The sequence below is a fragment of the Pezoporus occidentalis genome, unplaced genomic scaffold (genome assembly GCF_034315485.1).
Source record: "Pezoporus occidentalis ecotype Australia unplaced genomic scaffold, CSIRO_AGI_Poc_V1 ctg54, whole genome shotgun sequence".
Lineage (NCBI taxonomy): Eukaryota > Metazoa > Chordata > Aves > Psittaciformes > Psittacidae > Pezoporus > Pezoporus occidentalis.
This window is the reverse complement of record NW_026915877.1, coordinates 2,488,414-2,513,627: the sequence shown is the minus strand read 5'-3', so window position 1 is coordinate 2,513,627 and position 25,214 is coordinate 2,488,414. Positions and strand designations below refer to the sequence as shown.

Here is a 25,214-nt window from a genome sequence, read left to right as displayed (position 1 = left end):
TAGAGGGGAAGCAGTAAGGATACAAAAAAGGAAAAGATAAAAGATTAATTAAAAGTGTCAAAAAAAGAGAAAGGTGGCAAAAGTAGTGGGCACAGTATGAGTTTAAAATTATTTTTAGCAGCGCTACCAGCAAAATATTTTTTGTAACATTAAAAACCTCCTTAGTCCTGTTGCACCCATATGCAAAAACACATGCTGAGTCTGCATAAAGCATGCACCCTTCAAAACTGAGAATCTGGAGTTAAATGGTTCCATTTTGTTTGATGAAAGTTGGACAAATGCAGTTGTATTCAGAAAAACTTGCCATAAAATCTAAACAGGTTAGAAAAATCTTATTGAACGTAAGTTGCTTGGTTTTAATTATCTGAGTAGAAAATTTCAGCTGCCATTAAAATACTGTTTATCTAAATTGAAAAACTAACACAAAAGTAAATAAAAAATAATTTTATAAATTTTTTGTTTAAAAGGATTTTTGAATGAGAAAAAATATAAAGGAAAACAATATCATCTGCTCATTCTTAATCTTCATTTAAATACAGTTTTGTATAGAAAATAATTGTATCAGAAAGTACTGACTAGTCACTGTGTGCATTTAAAAATTATTTGATTTCTGAGATACTGTTCAATGATACCAGCTGCAGGTGGGGTTCTTGACATTTCTGAAATCCCAACTAGATAATTTGATAATGAAAATAGATATAGAAGCCTACATTTTGGTGCCAAAGTGGAAAATCTAAATTTTTTGTATAAGTTATAGATCAACTGGGACCAGTTTTATGAGAGATCTTTCTCTGAAGATTGAAAAAATATTTATGTGTTTTTTAAGAACATAATATTTATCTAAAATTTTATCCTGAATTGATTTTATTTTATTTTGTCATGCATTATACATTATTCTATTCTCTTCTAATCTAATCTAATCTGATATGATCTATTCTTTCACATGGCTTTAAAAATATATAATTATTATTAGACTTCATTCTTTTCAATTGCTTTTAAAATATTTCCTTCTAAAATACTTGCTTTTAAAATATTGCTTTAAAATACGTGGCCATGTCTATTTGCAGAATGCTAATAAATGTACTCCTCACTTTATCTGACATAATTTTGAGCATTTTTTGTTAGCTCTTTGCACAAAGCAAGCAATCTGGTTTAGGGTTGAGGGCCTGCATCAAAAAACTGGTTGCGTGTTGCTTTGAATGTCTATCTCTCAGATTCTTCTTTTGCTCTACAGGTAATAAAGATATGTTCTTTAACAGCAGTGATATTTATTTAAGCCCTTCTTAGTTTTTTTTTGGTTTTTTTTTTTTAAGGATCAGAAACAATATGGATGCTTATGGTTGAGCTAGAAAATCTCAATGTAGACTGTAACTAATGTCATACAGCTAATTTAGGTGTCTCTGTATTTAGGTCTCTTCTTACTGAAAAGACCACAACAGTGGAGGTGGAGATGCTGTTTAGTGGTATTGATAGAACTACTGACATTTTGTGGGATAGACTGTTTAACTGGAATATTAAAATCAATTGCTATTACCCATTTAATTAACAGAAATAGGAGGAGAGGAAAAAAAAAAAGACAGGCATGGATGAAATGTGAAAATTCCCTCTCTGTGAGACAACATATGCTTAAACTGACTATTTCCATATTACCAGCTGACTTCCATTCAAGATTCTTAAAAGAAGCAGGTGAGGAACTCCATGAGCTGCTGCGGACAGGGTGTTTCAAACATTTTTCAGTAAAGCCAAAATGAAGAAAATATGCCTGCAAGGAAATCAGGCAGTCTGGGACATTGCCCGGACTCTTTGACACAGGGACCTTGGGGCCTCCCAGAAACCTCACCAACCAGCTGGTTCACATGAGCCCTCAGGAGAAACTTACTGGAATCCCTGAATTACAAAATGGGCTATCACCCAGAGACAGCAAGTGATGTTAAGAGGGCTGCAGGGCTGCTCTTTTATTTCTAGTGTCTGCACTTCCAGGAGGAGCATGAACTTGCTGACAAGAGTTCACACGATGACTACAAATACAGTTTTGTTTGAAAATGAGCCTGACGATGTGAGGTTTAAGGAGGTCAGCCTTCATGTCACTGATGGTTTGGAGGTGACCTGTGTGCCTTCTGAGCTGCTTCGGAATAGAAAGATACTAGCTGCTCTTTGGAGGTTCTGTTTCTTGTTTTTCTTTTTACTTTGCAGACAGTATTGGAAGTTGACGTTAGGCCACTTCAACCTGGAATTGAGACTCAGCTTCCCTGTAGAAGGGGTGACTGAAGTCTGACTCAGATCACAGAGAGGTGGTCGACTACCCTTTCCTTCACATACTTAACAAGAGCTTAGTTGCTTGTTTTGTTTTTTTTTAATATAAATGTTTAGTTCAGTTTCTACAGAAAGCCCTAAGGCTGGTGTTTGCAGAAAGCTAGTTGTCCTATCAGTTGGTTACTGTCATTGCTGTGGTATGTGGAGTAGGTATTTAATAAGTGAATCCAAGGTGGGATTAAGAAAAATGGGAAGTAAAAGAAAAATGTTGTATTTATATTGGAAAACCTTTTTTTTTTTTGCATTGCCACTGCATATAGTGTTTATCAGGCCTTGTAAAGAACTGCTGGGTTTATATTCTTTGTAACTCAAAAGAGAGAGATGAATTTCCTGGAAATGAGATGCTTTTGAGATGATTCTGTAACCATAAATTAACTGCCTGACCCAGACTGATGTTTAATCTGGTAACTGAACAATGGGGCTTGCCAAACTCATGCTGGTGGAAGCTCAACCCACCTCAGTCCTTGGTTTTATCTCAATATATATTCATAGAACCATAGAATCATAGAATGGTTATATGAAAACTCATATTGTAGTATCGACACCTAGTTCCTGGTAGGCTGTGCCATCTCTTCCAAGTTAAGCATGGACTAGTGTACAGACCTGTGTTTGCAGAATGGCTACAATATTGAAACCCCAAGCAAAAAGTAATTAGAACATATGTTCTGCAGAGAATATTTATTTCTTCTTGAAGTGGGTTATATGAAGATAGCAAAGGAACCTAGAAATGGGGCGAAGACCATCCACACCACAATTATAAGAAAGCCCCAAATATCCTAACAAACAAAATGTTTCATATGGCTGTGTTTATGGTTATTTTTATTCACAGTGTAACTCATAGGAACCATACCAGTGATACCAGCTAAGGACCCTTCCTGCCCCTGTGGTTCTCTTTCCTCCAACATCTGGATGAGCAGAAGCATTCCTCTGCATGCACTGAATGCTTGTGTGTTATTAGTTCTACTAGTGACTATTATTATTATTACTAATTAATTTAGAGTACTTCTATGGGATTATTTCAAAGTTTGGTCTAGCTCAGCACCTTCTATGGCCAAAAGAATATACCAAGGGAAGAATCTATGAACAAGGCAACTGTATATGATACTATTTTTTACCCATTTTCAAAATCCAGAACAAACCAAAAAAAAAGATTTTTTTTTACTGCTTAAAAAAAAAGTCTAGGTGTGTGCCCTATTTCAGCCTGGAGTATCTTTAGAAAGCAAAATTATCAATCCTTAAAAATGAAGACTGCAAATGAAAAAAACCCACAGATACAACTTTAATAATAGCATTGAAAATGTCAGAGGAATGATAGAGCTACTGCACTTGCTATAGCTGCTCCTTGACTGCTCTTCTTTATTGGCATGTGTGCCTCAATTGTTCAAAATACAGAGTGTCTGAACATTGATGTCATATTTTTGTTATTTCAAAGAGCCTACATTTGACCTTTCTCTGTAATTGTGACACTAGTTGAATTCTGCTTCAGTTCATGGCAATTTACTAAATCCTTTGAGAGTTCACTAGTTAATTATTGCCAAGTGAATTTTTAATTTGCTCCTATGATTACATTGGTGAATACAGTCATTAGTGGGAAATTTATTTTAGAAATTGGCACTAGAGGGAGCTAAGTAATTGTATCATTTATGTATCTAGAAAGGAAAAAAAAGAACATTCATTAAAAACTTGCTTTTTTCTGAACCTGCTGATTTTACAAATATGGCAGCTATGCCTCAGCAAATTATAAGTGATAATGAATTAGTTAATTTTCCTTACTGAAAACTGCTATGGTAAGATTATTAAATTACTATATTTCTGTTTAGTGAAACTAGCTACCAGTCAGTAAATTAGGATTTCTAGGACTCTTTTGGGAGGGGGAATTTTTTTGTGACTATTATCCTTGTTTTGACTATTATCATTATTTTGATCTTAACAGAATTAAAATGCTCACAGATACCCTCCTGAAGTCTAAGTTTTTTTCCCAAATGCATTGCAGGATGGATGGCCTTGTCAGATGCTGCAGCTCTGTAAAAGGAGCTGGAGAAGGTGCCTGCAGTGCAGACACTGAAGACTTTCTGGACTGTGCCACAGCTGCGTCTGGACACAAAGTGCTGTATTTTCCAGTCCAATGTCCACTTAGATCAGTAATCACAGGAGTCCCATCTTTATTTAGTGACAGCTGACTCAGTACATTTATCTTCATAGCTCACCTGGTGTACTCCCCAGAACTGCTGGGTGTGTAGGTTTTGCTGGAGCTCTGAAGATCCCACAATTATCCCTAAATCTTCATGCTGCTCGTGCTCCATAGCTCTGTCCATCTGAAGGAATTGTGACTTCTTAGCATTATATCAATCTTCTGGTTCCATGTGAAAAGTTATTTATTTGAACTGTTTTAGGTCACCTGGAAGCCCCCTGCGCTTCTGGGTTACAGCTGAATGACTTCTTGCTCCCAGTTTTCTACACCTCTTAAAGGAAATAAAGCTCCTCTGTTTCTCTGTAGTGGGATGAAGGCCACCAGAAGACAATCACTTATCTCTGCCTTTGAGGATCACATATTTACTTCTTGCTTCCTTTCCATGAACCCATCCCTAGTATGGGAACACTGAACGTGCAAAGGAATAGTTTACCTGGTAGCTCCCAGCTTGCTGACCTTTGTAATGTCTGTAAGTGTGAAAATGTTGCAAGAATTGTCCATCTCCAAGAGCTGATGCTTTCTTTCTTTAAAAGAAAGTAAGCTCAGTACCAAGTAGACAGATAGTAATGCAGACAGATGACTAAAATAGATGAAAATACTGAATCTGAGATATAGCAACTGGCCTTCTTTGACACGGGAGAGCAACATCTGGCCTTACTGTGAAATATTGTGAAATATCATTAAAACAAATCTGAAACATAATGTCTTTCTGATCCCACGTCTCTTTATTATTTATGCCATGTTTTTTTTTTCTTGTCATCCTTTATTTGAGCACTGAGAAGACATCACCCCCACTACTACCACCTGGAAGCAGTAATGGTTTCATCTGCTGAGCTAACCTAGCCCTGCCAGAGAAGCATTTGTGCTATTGCTTACAAGTTAGCCACAATACCCATGGTGTTTTGTTTCCATCAAGGTATAGGATTAGTTTGCTGTGCAAGTTGCATTTAATGATATGTCCTCTTTCTTGTACTCACAGAAGCACATATAATTGAGGTCATAAATGAGGAAAACATTGTCCTAATTTTTTTTATTATCATTTTTTCTTCTTTTTTTTTTTCTTTCTTTCATGGAATCTTAAGGATGTTCTGCACCTGCAAAGCTGAGTGGGTATGGTTTGCCATTCCTTTTGTCATTTACAAAATCTGTTCTTAGGTACTGTGGATAATTTTGCCAAATTCCTTATGTTTGTTGTAGTTCATTTCACTGTGCATAATGCTTTCCTGATGTAGTGATATGAACTGAAGTTGCCTGAATGAAAACTCATCATGCTTTGGAAGTCACTTTTTGAGTATAACCTCCTGTGAAATCCTGTGAGAAGTAAACACCACATTTTATACTTTTGACACTAGAAGTGTTGTTCAGTAGTTTAAATTAATATAAATAATAATATCACCAATCCAAGGCTTTTCTTTTTTTTTTTTTTTTTTTTAGTGTCATACGTGTATGGTAGGAAATCAGGAACATGATTTGAGGTCCTATCGGTTTGGGTATCTTTCCCCAGTGATGTTATTTTCATACTTGGCTAGACCAAGACATCTTGCCTTATGTTTCTCGGATGTGAACTATGGATTAGGTTTAGCAGTCTGATGTTATTGTACAACAACAGGGTCCCAGAACCAATGCAAATTATTTATAGCCCCAATAAACTAGTTAATGTTAGTAAATATCAAGCTATTTCTGTCTTTCTGCCTTTTCAAGCAAGTGCAGAAGCTGTGGCCTAAAATCTGTTTCAGGAAGGGTAGTTCTGAAGGCATCTGTACCATCTATGAAAGACTTTTATTTCTTAACTCCTTTGCTTTAGCTTTATTCTATACTAAAGGTCTGTACTATGAAGGTGAGAGATTATAGGCAATACTACAAATAGAGGGAAGAATATTGTCCTTCTGGTTTCTTGGTAGTATCAATGTCTCTGGGAAAACTTTGTAGTGCTGTGTCCAGTTTGTGCACTTTTTCAAAATTTCACTTGGAAATGAGGGAATCTTGTAGCAGCATTTTCTTAATTTTTCATAAAGAGTATCTCCTGATAGACATAAACATGATACGCAAGTATGCGCATTCCTAGAAAAATTATCTTTATTTCCTGGCATTAATCAGGAACACGGGGAAGAGTTGTGGAAGCTTGTATGGGCTACGTATGTGCTTCGTACTTTGCACAATTATTATGAACTACTCCAAAACCCAGAGGGCAGCTTTCAGGCAACCTAGAGATGGGAAACAAGTGCATTAAATCTAGCCTGGGTGCATGGACTGCCTGCCAGGTGGGTGTGAAACTGGCTGAATTGCTGAGCAAAAATCATAGCACATGACTGCTCAAGGTGTAACCAGCATCTGACGATTTACCAGTGGTGTTCCATACGGCTGATGCCAAGGCCTGTGCAATTCTGTAGGCGTTGTCCCCCACCTGGATGATGACATCAGGTGCATGGAGGCTCTTCTCAGAGGTTGTCTACCCTTGCAGGCTTTCAAAAATCATCTGGTCTAGGTTCTCAGCATGGGGGATTTGGGAGAGTTTTAGGGGTTTTGGAGTGAAGAAGTTATGTGAGGTGGAAAGCATGCATGTACCTGTTCTTTACAGGGGGGACTTAAGCGGGAAAAAGGATGATTCTTGCAGTTTAGCTAAAAAAAAAAAAAAAAATCATAAGAGATATAGATTTTATATAATTTCTGCCAGGACAGGATAATAGAAGGGTAGTATTTTAAGAGACAGGTAGAAGGAAGAAGAGGCAATAATGCTGTGGAGCCGTCTTTACTATTACTTGCATTACACAACTAGTCAGACTGATCATTAATGCTATATTGTAGCACTCTTGTCATGTTGCTGTTACTTTCCTCAAAACAGGACAGCTTGGTTTTTATTGTTCTACAGCATAAGAACACAAAGCCTGGTGGTGTTTCTGTGCATAATAAATTAACTAGCACTCTGTGTGTCCTATCATGCTTGGAAGGAGCATTCCTTAACTTTCACAATCGCATTTCAATATTTTCCTTCACGTCCTTCCTTAAAGCGGTACTTTTCCTAGCTTTCAGAAATGGCTAGGGAAACTTAATAAAGGTTAAGTCTGTCACATGTATACTACTGATGCCTCAGTGTAGTTTACTGTCTCACATCCAGCCGTACACATCGCTCCCCTGTATTTTATGTTGTATTTCTACAGAACCCAAACTAATGGAGCACTAGTCCTCATGAAAAGCCTTGGGGGCCTTGGTCAGGAAAATTACCCATTAAATATGAAAGTTATTCAAAATAAGTAAACAGCTCTATTTGTTAACTGTTACCACAACCACTATTTAAATACATTAGGTGAATTTAGTGATTTTTTTTTTCAGTAGTTAAAGTTGAATAGTTTCTTCTTAGAAAAATAAATAAGGCAGAAGTGACAGAACAGATATGACTTCTTAAAACATGATGGTGGGTGAAGAATTTTATGCTACAATAGTAATGTTGGCATAACGAATATGTTAGGAGTTGGAAAGCCAAGGTGAGTGTAAAGGGAAACACATAATTGAAATAACTTTTGAATCTACTTGGCTGTGGGTAAATGATGAAATTTAAAGAAAGAAAAGCAGTTAAGTAACAGCAGAGCTGTGCTGAACTTTGCTTGGGAACTGAACTCGCCTGATTTCAGATGGAGCATCTCCTGCTGATTCCTCATGGTGGACTGCTGTTCTCAATAGTTGAGTCAGACTGAATTTTATTAGCAATAAAAGCATTTAAAGATGAAAATATTGCAAGATAGCAACAAAAGTGTGATGCTATTTTAGATGAACTTCCCCTTTTCTATAACACTGACTTGTTTCATAAGACTCTGTTGTTCCAACCTATCTGTAGGCACTGCCAAAACTTTTTCTACCCTGTATGCCCTGCTTATATTTTGAAGGGTATTTTTACAGCTGTGTGGGCCAAAGATATACAGGTGGTGGCTTGTTTGGTTTTTTACTTCCTTCACCCTTTTCCCCCCACTTTTTCTTTTTTCTGTTAGGGTATGCTTGGATTGTGTGGCACAAGATGGCAGCATAAGGAAAATTTGCTAATCTCAGAAATAGCTAACTTGTCTAAGCTGCAGAAGTGTGTGAGTACTAGTTAAGTTTTTAAAATGATTTCTGCAGATTTAGAAAGATTTAATGAAGCTTCTTACTAAGACAATCACTTGATCATCTTAAAAAAAACCCTCTTTCAAAGCCTCGGTGAACTCATATCTTATAAAAAATTTGCTTTCTTAACTCAAATGTCATTTTTAATAAACATTTTTCCTGGTTCCTCTTCCTCCCCCCAGTTATTGTCTGGAGTAAGATCAGCAGGAAACTTAGACTTCATAGACTTTACCAAACAGCATTTTTGTCATAAAATGTCCTCCATATTCCCCTTTAGTATGTACTTGTCATGGCACAGTGGTCTGTTTCAAACAGAAAGCTAAATTATGGGAAATTAAACACTTCCATGCTGAATTTAGCAATGTTAGTCTCTGACTTTGTTTCACAAAATATGCAGCTTTGGTAGAGCCTTTGACTTTTTCTGGGTAAAAAAAAATAATGTAGCTCTTTACTCTCAATTTGCTTCATTTCTTTTGTCTTCCTAGCTATGATCTAAAATATAGGGCTTTACTGTACCTTTTCATGCCTCCAATATCTGCAGCAATGTGTTAAGCAGCGTTTTGTTTCACATAGAATATATTCGAGGAATAAAAAAACAAAATGAAGAACCCAAAGAAGGTGATCCATATTCCCATTGTTTATAAAAGTGTCTATGTATGTATAATGCCATCTTCTGAAGATGGAATCTGTCCCATTAACAGGCTTGGGGTATTCCAGAGCATACTTTCGTTCACGTTGCTTTCTAGCTTGCTGACAGAAATATGTCATGCATATTCTTCATGTAGTAATGGAGAGCTTGAAAGGAAGTCAGATTCAGTTATCTATATATTTTGCTAAAAAATTCTAAATATATATATTTTGCACAGTCTGCAAAGATACAGGGAGATTGTACTGGTGTTTTCATGCACCACTGAAGCTTTTATTTACTGTCTTTTCATTAATCCAAATGATGCTGCTTTTTCTTTTTAAGAAATAAGTTTAGTGAAACATTGTTGGCCTCTCTTGATGACACTGCAAGTCTTCTGATATCTGGTGTCTCTTAATTTCAGAGCTATCCAATGAACATGTATTTCATTATGAGTAATGTAAAAGAGCAAGGTTCCAACCAAAACCTGGAAATGTGGCTTAAATATATTTTAAATACTCAGAATGAAGAAAGAGGATCTAATTCTCACCCTTGATCCCTGCCTGTTTCCTTTATGTGCATGTTTTCTCACTTCCCTGGTAAACAAGCTGTAACTTCATGTAGTGAGAGGACAGTGGGAATGGCTTTAAACTGAGAGTGGATTCAGATTAGGTATTAGGAAGAAGTTCTTCCCTGTGAGGATGGTTAGGCACTGGCACAGGTTGCCCAGAGAAGCTGTGGCTGCCCCATCCCTGGCAGTGTTCAAGGCCTGGTTGGACGAGGCCTTGAGCAACCTGATCGGGTGGAAGTTTTCCCTACCTTGTGGTGGTGGGGTTGGAACTAGATGAGCTTTAAGGCCCCTTCCAACCCAAACCATTCTATGTTTCTATGATTCTAGGCTCTACCCCACTTCATTCCAACACGGGCAGCTCAGCATCTTTGGCTGATCCACATTTCAAAGAAACAGAGCATATATGCTCAAGATGAATGCATTTATTCCGAACGCTTTGATTAACAGAATTGCTTAATTTGAACAATCTCCATACTTTATGATCTATATGTATAGAATGCAATAAAATGATACAGGAGCATCAATATTTCATGTAGAATACTTACATCCGCCTGTCATCTTGCAGCAACTTTTGTCCCCTTGTCTTATTTGTATCACTTCTATGGATGCAGAACCCATAGTTCACTTTCATGCTTGTAGAGATGATAAAAAAAGGAGTTTCCCTGATGTCCTTTGCTTTGCTCCTTGCTATACAAGCTCAGAAGCACACCACAATCTTAGCTGTAATTTCAGAGGTAAACAGAGGTGGCTTCTTTTTTATGAATCAGTTCACTACAGTCCTGTTCCTTCTCACCTGCAACTTAGACCTGTTAAAATAAGAACCTGACAATGCTCTTTAGATTTAATGTGTAATACTGCAGATATCTGCACATATTTATGGAAGATATACATAGTAATAGCAAAACTTTACTTCCTTTTTAATTAAGCATATCCCACCCCAGCACAAACTGGGCACTTCTCATGGATTTAGCTGGGTGTCGGCAGCATAGCCAGTGAAAGAGCTGTAATAGTGATGAGAACGTATGTAGATCAGAGATGAAACTATGCAGCTATCTGTCTCATTTAGTATTTACACTTCATGTACTAACAGTTTTTCTTTATCTACCTATGTGTCCAAAAAAGAAATGTGTGTGTCTGTGCATTTACACATATACAAATGATACTCCTCCAAATCCAAAAACTCTAAAATTTTTTTTAGGGTTGGGGAAAGCTGAGCTGCTGTGAGGAGTTCACTGAAACCAGAACCAAGCTGAGCATAGTGCAGAACTTGATGTGGTTTGGATGAATTAAGGAATTAATTAATTTCCATGCTGATATGCATTTCCTGTGTTGAGATATCTTGATTTTTTGCTATGTTTGGTAAAGCTGGGTGTAGGTATCACCAGAATTTCAGAGAAATCTCTTTGATGTGATAATGAGCGATGACTCTAATAAGTGACTGTCCATCTCACACTATTGACCTGAAGGTGTCTATCTATAGCAAAATTGCACCAGATACGTTGTTTTGTTTTGTTTTTTTTTATATTGGTTTCTTTTATGACCTATACAGCAAAAAATAACTTTGGTCTTTCATGTACTAACTTTCAGCATGATGTGAAACGTAGATACTGATTTCAGATGATGGAATTATGCAATTTTTAATTTTTGTACAATGCATTTGTTTATTTTTAATTTTTTTCAAATACTTCGTATGTTTCTCCCTTCACACTAAATGATAGTATTTATTTTTGTGGTAAGCAACCACAGCTGCTTAACCGTGTTCTTTCAACTTGGACAATCATCCAAAGTTTAGAGTCTTATTCAAAACCATCATTACTAGAGAGGGTGATTTGAACATGGAATAGAAGACTTGCACAAGTTTTTCAGTAGTTAAATAGTAGTAAATAACAGTTACCCTCAAAATATTAGGAGATCAGACTTACTTTTGAAATACGTTTAATTTGTTGTGCCGTTATTATTCCCAATTTCATTGTTTTGTGAAATGTGGCTCGATTACGAATCCTTTAAATAGCAATGAGGGAAGGGCATACAACTTAAATACTTTCTTAATCAAGTAGTTTTTTTTTTTTTTTTAATGTTCAATAGATTATTGAATGCTTTGGTAGCTCTTTTAGCTGATACAGAAGAATTTGTATCTTTGGGCAAATTAAAAAAGCTGCTGCCAGCAATGAATCACAGCTGAACTAATGTTAGGGCAAAAACCATCCCTGTGGCTCCGGTTTATTCCTGTCTACTGCTAGAGTGGTTTATTCCTCTCTGTACCTTCTCTGATTTTCAGGGTGAATGAAGCACCCTGCAATATGAGAACTTTCCATTCGGGCTGGCAATACATTCTTCCCCTTTTAATTAAGAACTGTACCCCACTACTCTGCAGAAATTAAGAATGTTGACATGATGAATCACGCACTGGGGCATTTTGTCAAATGAACTAAACCCTAGCATGTTTGGTATCACTTTAATGAGCATTAGTCCTGTGGGTACTTGAGGCTCCATCTACATCTTTGGCATTTTCAGATTAATTTGGGGTTTTTTGGATATTCAGGTGAGAGTTGTGGTTGCTGCTGCTCAATGGATGTGCTTCAACCACCTCCAAAAATGTAGGATAAGCTGTGAAAATGGGTGTTGCAGATGCTTAGCAAGGATGGGTGAAAGAGAAAAGTTTACAAGTCTCAAAGAGGCAATTGCTAGTGTTTCTTTAGAGCCTCCTGTTAGAGGATTTTATTAATAGAGGCAAAAATACCTTCTTCTATTCAAGGCTCTGTTGAACGGAGGCTTAGTAAAATCCTGCTTTGATGTGTGGAGACCAAACTCCCAAGTCTCAGTGTAAATAATGACTTCAGTGCAGCTAGACTGGCGCTTACCCATTCAGTCAGACAGCTGTGATGGTCTTTTAGAATTGTTTTAGTGTATCCAGCATATATGGGCACCATGACTATAGAATGATTGTAGCCAGTAATTTCCTCACATGTGAGTGGGTTTGTGTTCATGGCGTGTGTTCAAATTCACCCCATTTTCATTTCTGTCGAAATGCACCATCATTAGAACTGCTTTATTTGAAAATGGTAAAACAGTAATCTCATAATGTAATCAACACCTTTAACCAGCAAGTTAATTGTAATTTATCTTCAAGGTTCAGAGAGTAATGCATTATTAAATACCTGCATGTTCTTATCAGCCTCGATTTTTTTAGCAGCTAATTACTGCAGAGATTAACTCCGGATTTCATGTTAAAATTTGTATGTAGAATACATATGAAATTTGAACATGAGTTAGCTTCCGATATATTTCAATTTAAAGCTAAAGACTGAAGGTCCTTTCCTTAGAGTGATTAAATATACTGTCTGCTCACAAAATCTGCATAGCAAGGTTTTTAATCTCCCTCTCTTTTCTTTCTCGCTTTTTTTTTTTTTGAAAAAAAGAAATAGAAAGAGCTCTCTTAGACTCTTTCCAGTTGATGCTCCATGTTGTGACATGTCATGTAAAACTGCATCTGTTATGTTGAAATGAGAACATAAGAAAGACACTTTGACATGACGAATCACAACACAACTTAACAGCAGGAACATTAAAAACGCAACACGGTTGTGTTGTCAGTAACCTCAGCCCTGATAGAGATGAGGTATTTAGCTGAGCTTCCAGCTTCACTGAATATCTGTTTCTTCCCTAATGAATTTTCCTTGTAAAGTCAGGCCCAAGCCAGCCATTCTCATAGGCAGAAACTCCTGGTAACTTTTAAGTACTGAAGTTAAGGAAAGTTTTGCCTGAGTGGAGACATCAGGATAGGGCCCAGGAGTTTTTACTGCCTGTGAAGTATAAAATAGACTCAGATTAAGCTAACAGACTTGTTATTTGACAGTTTAGAAAATATTTTAGTATCTTTTTGGCAGTAGCAGTTTGAATGTTGGCAAATGTACACATTGCTTGCAGTTACAAAACCTTGTAATGAGTATTTTCCACTGTAATAGCAGTGAGTTGAAATTTGGATAAACCACTTAGACTTGTGAACTCTGACATGCATAGTAACTATGTCTTTGCAAAAGAATTTTGTCAAGTATTGGAGCTCCTACTAATAGCACATCCATCTTTCTGCACACTATAAATCTTAAGAAAATTTCTATTACTCTGCAATTTGTCTGGCTTATGCTATTTATTAGCCATTTTATTCTGCTGCTTTAAGAAGTAATGTGATGTTCATTTTATTGCTGGTTCAATAAATTGTTAATTATAATGCAGTGATTGCTGCTGACGTGATTTAAAAGCCACATTAGCACTATAGCATTAAGTTTTAACTATTTTACCCTTCAATTCCCTGTTTATACAACAGTAAAAGGAAAATAGCCTTAGACTAATTTAAAAAATGAAAGTACTTGTATCTATTGATCACATGATATGCTAGAAACTTTTGTTGATTTTTTGTGTTTTTTTTTTTTAAAGGTTACATGCAGGTCTGGAAATGAGAAAATGCATCCACTGAGTGTGGTCTTCAGCAAAAAGTGTTCTTAAAGCAAGATTAACCCCAAAGTTAAATTAGCAGAATTACTTAGTTGAATTAGGACAATTGGCATAATATATTAAAGGAACAAAATACCCAGATAAATCATAATCATTTTATAGTTATGCATAGCTTCTGGGGCCCATTTTATATAATAATGGAGCGTAAGGGAGAATAAGATTGGAAAGCATACCTATTTTCTTCAAGAATATTGTAAATGGGATTGGGAGAAATCTCCATTCTGCTGATTTACAGTCAAATCTAATTGCTACAAGTATAATATATCCTTGGTTGAGCAAGTAGAGGCACTAGAATTGACTGTACCACAAACCACACACGAGTATTGTGCAGGATGGACAGAACCATGGAAATACTGAACCTGGAGTGAATGGGAACACTGATTGCCTGTTGGAAACATGTATTAGTATTAGTGCAGTACATCCAGACATACGGACTGTAGTTGAAACTTTTGAACTTCTTTAGTTAAATCATATGATTTTTTTCCTTAGTTGAGCAAAATATACTTGTAGAAAAATGGGGCAAAAATTGAACAACAATGGAAACTAGTATAGAGAGAAGTTATATTTGCACATACACATACATGTATTTTTTAATATATATAAATATGCATAAATGGAATTATTGGAGATGAGTGTCCCATTATTGGAGATGAGTGTCCCTGTAATGTTCCTGTGCTTTTGCACTTCCACAAACACACCACCACCAAAACTAATGTGCAGCTCTCAAACCCTGGAAGCTAGAAATCATTAATTAAACCAAAGGGATTTAAATACATAGAAAAATGAAAATTTTAACTGCTCATTCCATATAAATTTTCTGACCCTGCCATAAAGCCATTTTTTTCTGTAGATGGTCACCACCACCTGCTGTCAAATGGTCAGACTTTAAGGATACAGCATCTCCAGTGGTGTTAAAGCATCATGTGATCCTGGGCTCTTGGATAAATAAGGGCAGGTTTAATATGTAATTAATAATACAAGGCAGGAAAAAACCCAGTAAGATGTGGTTTAGAAAATATACCTGGTTTGAGGTTCCCAGCTTGTTCCTCCCCTGGCCTTTATTGTGAGCTGCCATGATTTGGTGATAGACAAACCAGAAAATCACAAGAAAAAGGCTTTTTTTACTGCTAGTTAGAGATTTGTTGAAAGAAATAAAAAACCTAAACCTGTTAGAGAGTCCTAGGAGAGAGAAATCTTATCTTTAGATACCTAATTGCATTTAAAGATCTGTTTACAAGGGATCTTCCTGCTCCTTGACTATGTTAGAAATAGTCATAAACTTGATGATACCAGTTTTCAAGGTGGACTCCTTTGAAACTGAGAGTGGGTTTGTCATAAGAAAGGAGTTTAAATTATCTTCTTGAAAAAGGGTATTTTTCCAAGAGGGAATAGTTTCTGTGAGGACAGTTTTATTTAAAAAACACCAAATAATAAAAGCACAATGAAAAAGAAAAATATAAAAAAGGCAAACCGGCAGTACACCCCACATCTGAATTCTAATAAAGCTTAACTTATTTTATTTAATTGCCCCTCATTTGATTTGTATATAAGACACAGTGTGAACTGTTTTCAGCTAACGATGAGTCTTGGCACTGATCATGGTAAAAATTGCAGATACATGTAAAAGTTTGGCAGGCAACTAGCTCTAGGATTTCAGGCTCTGGGAGCAAAGATCTGAGCTAAAGAGACTGATAAAGCTTACTGAGCTGTCATAATATACTTAAAATCATATACTTGACTTAGTACAGCATGGCATTTTGATACAATAAAAAATTAGTGTACCCCATATTAAACAGATTTAAAACTGGTAAACTCATTGCGAAAAGTAATTGGGATGTTTTCAGCAACACCTCATAAGGATCTAGTCATGGCGTAATGCGTTTTCACTATGTGAATAATGACCTGGAAAAAAAACCCTTTCCTCTTAAAGCTTGCAGATCATGGAAGAATTAGGGGAGTGTTAAATAAAGGGAATAGTTATTTATATAGTAAATTAGATATTTTTGGAAGAAAGAGCCTTATGATCAGATAGAGCTTCAAAGCTGACTTTGTGCTCCATCATTGCACACCAAGAAACTACTGGGGAAGGCAATAGTGCTATGAAACCAAGCCAAAATCATGTTCCGAAGCCTTCTTATGGAGCAAGAATTTACCCATCTCCATTTTCCAGAGTGACAAGAAGCTCAGGGCTAGGGCAGCAGCATGGCCACTGCTCTGGAGCTTCAGATTTGGAATGCTCAGGGACTTGGCACTAATGCCAAGGTGATCTAGGTCCTCAGAATCTCCTCATCTGCCTGAATAGACCAGGCTCCCTGGCAACCTGCCGCGTGGTTTTTTTTTGCTTCAAGCTGGTTTGTGTTAAAGCCTTGTTGAAAACCCACACACTTGCAGAGGCTGTTTTGAATTTGTTTGAAGAATTCAGACCAATTCTAGCTCTACCAGAGTCAAATAGGAGGTTGTGGGGTGGGAGGTGGTGTGGCAAGCTTGAGGTTTACAGTGAATGTAAATTCCAGTCTGGAATTAATCCCCACTACAGTTAATTAATGTTGTATTAAATGAGTGACTGGGTAACTGGGAGACAACATATCACCCCTGTGATCAGCACCAAAAAAACTGATGAGCCCTGTTGTCTGCATTTGCAAGGTGGTGGTTGTGTTTGCAGAGTGACAGAGAGAGCTGCTAACAAAGGATTCATAAAACTTGATTAACAATCAGGGAGACCTTTTGCTAAAAGCATCAAGACTAGACAAAACATAGCATACCTAAGAACTAAGGGATAAATCAGATCTATCCCTAAGGTTAGGGATTCCCTACATCATTTATCCCTAAATAAAGGTGACAAAGCAGTCCTGAACTCATGAAACTCCAGAAATGCATAGCTCACTCATGTATAAGTAGTGTTGCCCAATACAGGAACCTGAACAGCCTGTAATGGAGAACATAAAAGAAGTGGTTAAAAATGTGGACTGAAAAGCAACCATTTAAGTTTACTGAAAACATCAGTTTCTTGCATGCAGGAAACTATCAGGAGAACAAGGAGAGTGGGACATAAGTTGACAAAGCCAACACAACGTATGTCTGCCGTAGTTTTTGAAAAGTGTTCAAACTGTGACGTTGGAAATGCCAATTTACTGTTGGCTCTAAATAGCATGTATAAAGTTATCCACAAAGCCATAAGAGAAAAAGAAACTTCTAATGAACTGTGAAACCAGATGCTTTATGCTGGAGAAGCACATTCTGCAGTCTGCATATTATTATTTTGTTTTGGGGAATGCTGCAATGTGCTAGGTAATTTCAAATATAGATGCAGGCACAGTTTGTACCCTGAAGAGTTTATGCTGGGAGGAATATTCCTATTCATGGCTGAGGGGGTGAGATGGGTATACATTCAACAGAAACAGACTTATGAAAAATAAGTCTATTTTTCAGACTGGTACAGCAGTTTTGTTTAGAAACCTCATACGGGATATTTTTGCATGTTAACAGTCAGCCACCATCTACTAGAAATGATGTGAGTCTCTACAGATGCTGTAAGGGGTTTGGGTATAAACAGGGTTCTGATGGTAGCAATAAGGAAAATGTCTGCATGGCCAGCACAGACCACTGGCTGGGCTGGACTGGAATCAGGGTCTTTTTATTCCTAGAAATGTTTAGGATAAATAATGCGCTCACATGGTCAGCTGTAGTAGTCATTATTATGAGAGGTTGAAGTAAAGTAATACTGGCAATGATGTAATAAGTTCTGTACATAAACATGAAGTAAATTTTGTTCACGACAAACATTATGATCCACAAGAATTTTGAGCAAAATGGGAAGAAAGTAAAAAAAAAATCTGTGTCTTCAGTATATATGATTGAAATATCATTACGCCACAACTGAAATTTCTTGTGGGTTCTTGGAATTAGTTATGACCCAATCACACACTTAAAACAGGCAAATAAGGGCAATAAGGCTAAAGAAATACATTTATTTAAACAAGGAAAACCAATTTTATGCTGAATATGTTGATGAGCTGATAGGTAGTGAAAACCTGAAGTCAAGATGAATCAAGAATTACAAAAAGGGCTACATGAATTAACTGTAGAGTAGAAAAAGTGTGATACAGATATATGTTCTGATTAATAAGACAAAGGGGAATAGTGTGAAACAGATACATGGCATCCCATTTTACCTTATTATGTATGATGTCATTATGAAACATTGGGATTTTTGTATTAGGTGATTAGAAATCAAATCTTCTTAACTTTTTCTAAACTTCAGCTTAAACTGTATAATTTTAAATACTGTGTATAGTAGCCTCCAACAAGCAGTTCCTGGAGCAAATTCTGCAGTGGGAATATTAGTAGGAAGAGGAACTAAAATGGAAACATAAGGCATTTTTCTGATGTATCCCTTCTATTCTAATTTTTCAAGTCACTTCTGATGTGTAACTTCTGTTGTAGACTGTTTCAAAAATTAGGAGAAATACATTTTGTTGATTTATTGTTTATGTTCCAATACATTGGAGTATTTGCAGTAGCAAGCTAATTTGAGGAAGGATGAGGTAGGTACAAAGAAGGTAGATTATAGAGTACATAGAAATAACAATGGAAATCTAAATATAATGGTGTGTATAGAAAAAAAACAATTCTAAAAATGATTATTATTTTTACATTGGTGGAAAAAAATGAGGAAGGAGAAAATATTCAGCTCTAAATGCAAAATGGAACATGTTTGTCAAGCAGAAAAAAATCTCAATGTGAGACAGGCTTTGAAAAGCCTAGAAAGGAAGGATGGAGAGCTTGATTTGAAGTAGTTCCAGCTGAAGGAGGTCTGTGTGGCTAGGACTGAATGATTAAAGTGCCATTAATTTTATTTTATGCCAACACTTTGGGTAGAATGGAGGAGCACAGACTGAGAATTCACACAGGCAAGAGGGACAAGGTTAAAGAAATGATGATAGGAGCTTTTGAAAGCTCTGTGACTATTTTTGATTTTGCTGCAGTAGGAATATTTGCTTTCTTTGCTGTACTTGAGAATTGGGCACTTCTATTTCTGGAAATGCCCCAAGAATGTAATTCAAACTATTTCAAAATTCAGGAAAATTTCATATGTAGTTTTTGATTTGCATTGCACTTTCATTTGTCTCTCACTTCCAAGACTGGTTTACCCATCTCTGATAAATGCAGTATCATGTAGATAAATTCATGTGCACTCTTCACGGAAATTAATAGTTTGTCCTTTGAACAAAACCACTTCATCTATATCTTTGCATCTTCATTTTAATCTTTAGTTTAAATTAGGACCTTAGCAAGATTTCCACATCGCCACAGACCCCCCTGCATCATCTGAAAAATCTGAAAAAGATTGTCTGATGCCAGTTTCATTTTGTGTTTTAGTGCTTCTGGCATGTGTTATTTACTCATTCCATTCAGGTTTTATTCAGTTTTAATTTGTCATTTGTATGTCTCATTGAAAAATGTTTATTTTAACATGGGTGTTATTTGCTAAATGAAATATATATGCTTTACTGGAGACTGTACTTTTTTAAAAATACTTAATTATTTCCTTGATGCTGAAGTGTTAAGAAAACAGTATGAAGAACAGGAATATTTTTTTTGTGTACAGGTTTAAAAATACAAAACTATTCTCACTTTAGTCATGGTAAAAACAAAGTATGAATTAACAATACAAGTAGAGAGGGAAGAGCTTAGATATTATAGGAAATAGAGCTAGGAGGCAGGATCAACAATACCTAAATCGTTCATGGCAGATACTTGTCTAAATTACTCTTCATATCTTCGGTGATGGAGTTTTCACAGTCTCTATAGGCTCTTTCTGCTAATACCTAATCAAAATCTCCTTCTCAGCAGTTCAAGCCTGTTACTAGTTATTATTTTTGAAGTGGACAAACAAAATGTCTTTGCTGCTACCAACCATCTATGTGCAAATTTACCACTGCTTATTCTTCCCTTTAGGTTCAACCATCTCAATTATTAGAGTTTTTATACAGACCATGTTTTCCAGGTCAAACCAGCCTTTTGTTTCTTATCTCAAGAGTTAAGACAGAGGAAGAATTAATGGATGAAAAATTATGTACAAATGAGCAATGTTTGAGCCAAGTAAATATATAAGCCACAAACAATCAATTACAATAATTTGAAATGAGTGCTGATATTTGGAGTTATTTCTGTGAGTGTATTTACTAGCTTTTGCTCTGAATATGTAGGGTCCAATATCATACCCCATTCTATCCTATAGTTATGTGGGACAGGGATGGAATAATTTGAAACTAGGGATAGTCTTTTATCTTTAAACCCATTGCTTTTACTGTGACAATGGCACTTGGCACAGGTTATCCAAGGAAGTTGTGAATGCCTCATCCCTGGAAGCGTTCAAGGCCAGGCTGGATGGGACCTTGAGCAACTTGATCTAGTGGGAGGAGTCCCTGCCCATGGCAGGGGGCTTGGAACTAGATGATCTAAAGGTCCTTTCCACCCCTAACTATTCTATGATTCTACCGGCAAACTCAATGAGTCAGGCAGCAATCAAATTATATCTCTAAAGCCATTTTGAAACAATTGCTTTTAATGTAAACTGGTTTTGCAGAAGTCAAAAGGATCTTTGCAGCAAAGCTGGAAGAGTGCAGCACACTAGTCCTTTTTCTCCTGCTTTCCCCTCTCTTGCACTTTGTATAGGAAACCATTGCTAATGGCTGAGACCCGTGTTCTAAAGACTATAGAAGCCCATAATTTTAGGATTTGACAACTTTGTTTAAAATGGAAAACAGAGAAGTTCATGGCAGAAAATATCTTTTGTACCTTCATATATATGACACAGACCATAAACGTAAAAAACAACAACTTATCCATTTTTGGATCTTAAGGAAAAATAATAGGCAATGATTATTGTACACATATTAATCCCAGAAAAAATAGTTTGTGAGAGAGAGAAAAAAAAATTAATGTACAGTACTAGAAAGAAAATAAGATCCATTATTTTTTGTTTATGTAACACACACATATTTGAGTTACCAGATAAGCACTTAGATGTTGAGATGACCTTTGTTAAATTATTTTATTTAAAATAGGGGTTTGTGTAGGGTTTGTTGTTTGTTGTTTTTTTTTAAAGTTCCCCATTCCATTCACCATCTATTTTTGACCACTGTTTTCTATTTAAATTTAGGTTTTGTTGTTTTTATTGAATATAATATTTGTATTGCTGCCTCTTGTACAAAAAGTGTGGGTGTCTAAGACTGACAGTGTTCCATTTTGGAAAATCCTGAGCAATTAGCAGCATTGCATTTACCAAAAGTACATGTAAGAAATTGGAAAGTTATTCTAATTTATTTTGTAACTTCAGAATTATGTCTTTCAAGCCAAGTGCCACTTCAGTAAGGAAACCCAGCTCCTGGGACACAAAGGCCCTGCAGCATTCTCCTGGGCTGGCAGGGAGCAGACTTTGACTTTCCAGCTGTGGGCAAATTCATCTCCTGATGCAAGAGGCTGGTCTCCCCACCACCACATTCAGCACAGCTTAAAATTGTGTCCTCAAAAATCTGTTTACTCATCACTTTAGTCTTCCTAGAGCAAGCAAAAATAGATTATCCCCAGGATAGGATTTGCCTTATCTGACTTCTGGTATTTGCAACACAGACTTGTACAGCCAAGCTAATCACCCAGCTGCCCTCCTAGTCGGGCAGAGAAATGGGCACTCCCTGAGCACGCTTCCAATCAGCTTTGCTGACATTTCCTCTTAGGCTCCTAGCTATGGTTACAATATGAGGAGATAAGTTTGGATTTTTGCTTACTTGATTTAAAGCAGATTTGCAGACAGGTGCTGACCTCATCTAGTTCATCTGACTTAATCAACATATGAACCTAAACATTGTTGTTGAATACATATGCAGAACAAAAATTTGGAACATTTCCTTGGTCCAGGGGTCAATGGCTGTATTTTGGAGTTCTCCCACAAGAAAAGAGAGTGCAATATTCCATTTCCCATGTTCTTGTATATAGCAGGTAGTCTTTAACCACAAATGCCACTGAAATGCATTAATAATCAAAGTTCAATGGAGTTCCAATTGTAGATATAATTTCTAGTAGGGTGCAAAACCTAAGGTTGGAACCTAAGGACTACCTATAACCTAACCTAACCTAGGAACCTAACCTAACCTAGGAACCTAAGGTTCCTAAGATTGCTTTACCTTAGAAAGAGCAACCATAAACCCAGGCTGAAGATAAAGTAACTACCCTCTTGCAGTGCTAAATCTTTTTGGACATTATGTGGTCCTCTGTTCTGCTCTTCAGGACAGTAATGCAGTTAGTGAATGGGATGAATCCCTTTGCCATTGTAGGCATATTACCCTCTTATTTCAGTCCTCTTGCCTTCAGGATAGATGGGTTTATTTGCTTATTCCCAGTTATTAAAATATTTTGTTATTGGTCAAAATGCAGCTACTTCATTTGGGTGGTAGTAATGGACCAAAAACATTACAGACAAAAACACCTATATAAAACTTTTCTAAGTGTTGTTGACCCTCAAAGGTTTGTCCATTTATCATAAATGGCTTTGTCAATATATGTCATCACCAGCACTTAACTTGCATTTGCTTTAATGCTTTGTTCAAGGCTGTAGCCCAACAATAACAATAGGATATAAATATTTTATAAGACATCTATTGTCATCTATTGTCATCTATTTATCATTTATAACACACAGCAAAAGCATTATAAAACATTTACTATGCATTTGTAGGTAGAATTTTGTCACTAGCACCATGCATTCAGGATGCAGCGCTCCTCTTTGACACACTGGCAGGTAACCTGCCTGCTGCAGAGGGACTGGAGGAAGAAGGAGAAGACGGAGAGCCCAACTGCAACAGGGTAGCATTGCAAGGCAGTGCCATGGAGGGGAGAAGTGGGGGGCTCTGGGTCCATCTTAAAACATTATATAGATAGGAGGAGAGGTGTCTGTGAGAGAGAAGATTTTTATAGAACAATTTTCAGCATGAAGCACACTTTCGTTTTGAATACTGTTATGGCAATGATCCTGCTCTGTGCAGGATGCCATCACAGCACTCCTGCTTGTGCAGTGGCTGCTGGACTTTGCTCTGGCTGTGCACTGGACACTGCTGTCACAGAAGTGCACTCAGGAGCTTTGGGAAGCAAAACTCAGGTGCCATTTGGTCAGGAGAGACAAATAACATTTGACTGCTCTTACTTACACTGCAGCTGTTTCTTCTGTGAGACATGGTACCAAAGCACTCCTTCAGAGGAAAAAAATCCCTACTATTATAATTTTTTCATTACAGCTTAAACATTTTCAGTTAAAAAAAAAGATAATATGCTTGATCTGATTTCTGATGCATTTTGTTCTGTGTTATGTAGCCACATTTTTCTGTAGGAAATTTGATACATTACTTTAAGTTAACTACATACAAGAGAATACTAAATAAATTCACTTTATGTGCTTTCCTAATTAGTTTTCAGTCATGTAATTCTCTTCAATATAGAGTTGAGAAATCCCCAAGTCTACCTTGATGTAGTTAGTGTCACATACACTGATCATGTGAAATTGAATTTGAATTTACTACTAATATTTAAACACTAAAGCTGACTTGAACCATATTTCCCCCTTGGATAGAGATGTCACTGCTCTCTGTAATGAGTAGCATTATGTTGAATACTTAAGCCAAGAACAACCAAGTTACAGGAGCAGGACATTAATCTTAGGAGAACTGTAGAATTTCATGCCTTAGACAACACAGTGTCTTAGCATTACTGCTTACACTTTAATTACTCAAGACAACTATTTTCCAGTACGTATTGCTTGAATGTACATTATGGAGTGGGAATATGGAGAGTGAATATACAATTGAGTGGGAATATAGATATCACCAGGATCTCCTGGATAACTGCATAGACTGTATCCACAGAACTACAGGATTTGTTGCCTGTAACCATCAGCTGTTGATGTACAAAGCCTAGAAAGTTTTTGTAAGAACTCCCTGATTTTGCCCCAGATCTGTAGGTGTGGGGTGTGGTCATGCATGTCAGACCCACGTTTAGGGTGAAAGGGAGATGTTGAGGTCTTGCTCCCTGCAGGGCCTCGTGCCTGCTGCTCCAGTGTCTTTCTTGCAGTCCTTCTGTATTACTCAAATAATTGCATGCTTTAAAATCTGAAGCTCATTTTCACCCCTGGGCCTCTCCCCAGGCTGGTGTGTGTGGAGCAACTGAGGCTTTAGGGAGTCCATCAGAAACCATCTGCAAAGACTCTGACTAAAACAAACTTCTTCTGGAGTTTCTTTCTGCAGCCTCGGGGGTGCTGTATTTGGAGAGATCGGATGGGCACTTGGCACTTGTTGCCTGATTCATGCTGCTGCTTGATTAATTCCTTAACTGAGTGGATATGAAATACCTGGATGACTTTAAAATACTTTGCAGTACAGAATTTCTCAGCTGTGTTGGTCTCAAGGGCAGACCAGAGCACCAATAGGTAAACTGCTGCATGCTTCAGCTGCTCAGAAAATTTCCCTCTGACTTCAGCAGAGGATAAACGAAGGAGCTGGATAGGCTGTTTGCTGTGGAGATCTTTACACTTCTCCCTACACTGATCAAATAGGAAAGAAAGAAAGACACAGAGGAAATGCTCAAAGAACTATAAAATGAAGAAAAAAACTTTTCACTGTATGTGTAAAAGGAAAGTCAGGAGATGGGTCTTTTATTCTTTATGTTTTTTTCTGTAATGTGTCTTTAGAAAAGAAGACCATATGTTTATGCATATAAAATATACAAGGTATTGCATCTTTGTGGGAAATATGTATGTTTCTTTTTACCACATGTGGTTGTGAAACTGATGATTTTTTCTAAATCTCCAACAACAGGCTGGTGCTGATTGCATTAACTCCTTGCTTAGAAACTGCTCT

General features: G+C 36.8%; 1 long non-coding RNA gene across 2 annotated transcripts in view; it reads left to right on the top strand.

Annotated features, from left to right (window-relative positions):
• The first annotated feature begins 5,175 nt into the window (after positions 1 to 5,175).
• The window catches only part of LOC134173669 (uncharacterized), a 43,556-nt gene continuing 23,517 nt past the window's right edge, over positions 5,176 to 25,214 (top strand). Inside the window, exons 1-2 of one of the 2 annotated variants that reach the window (XR_009968349.1) lie at positions 5,176 to 5,420; positions 5,702 to 5,824. This is a non-coding gene — a long non-coding RNA (uncharacterized LOC134173669). Of the gene's footprint in view, positions 5,825 to 25,214 lie in introns of both variants that reach the window. The other variant, XR_009968348.1, reaches the window with a different exon arrangement.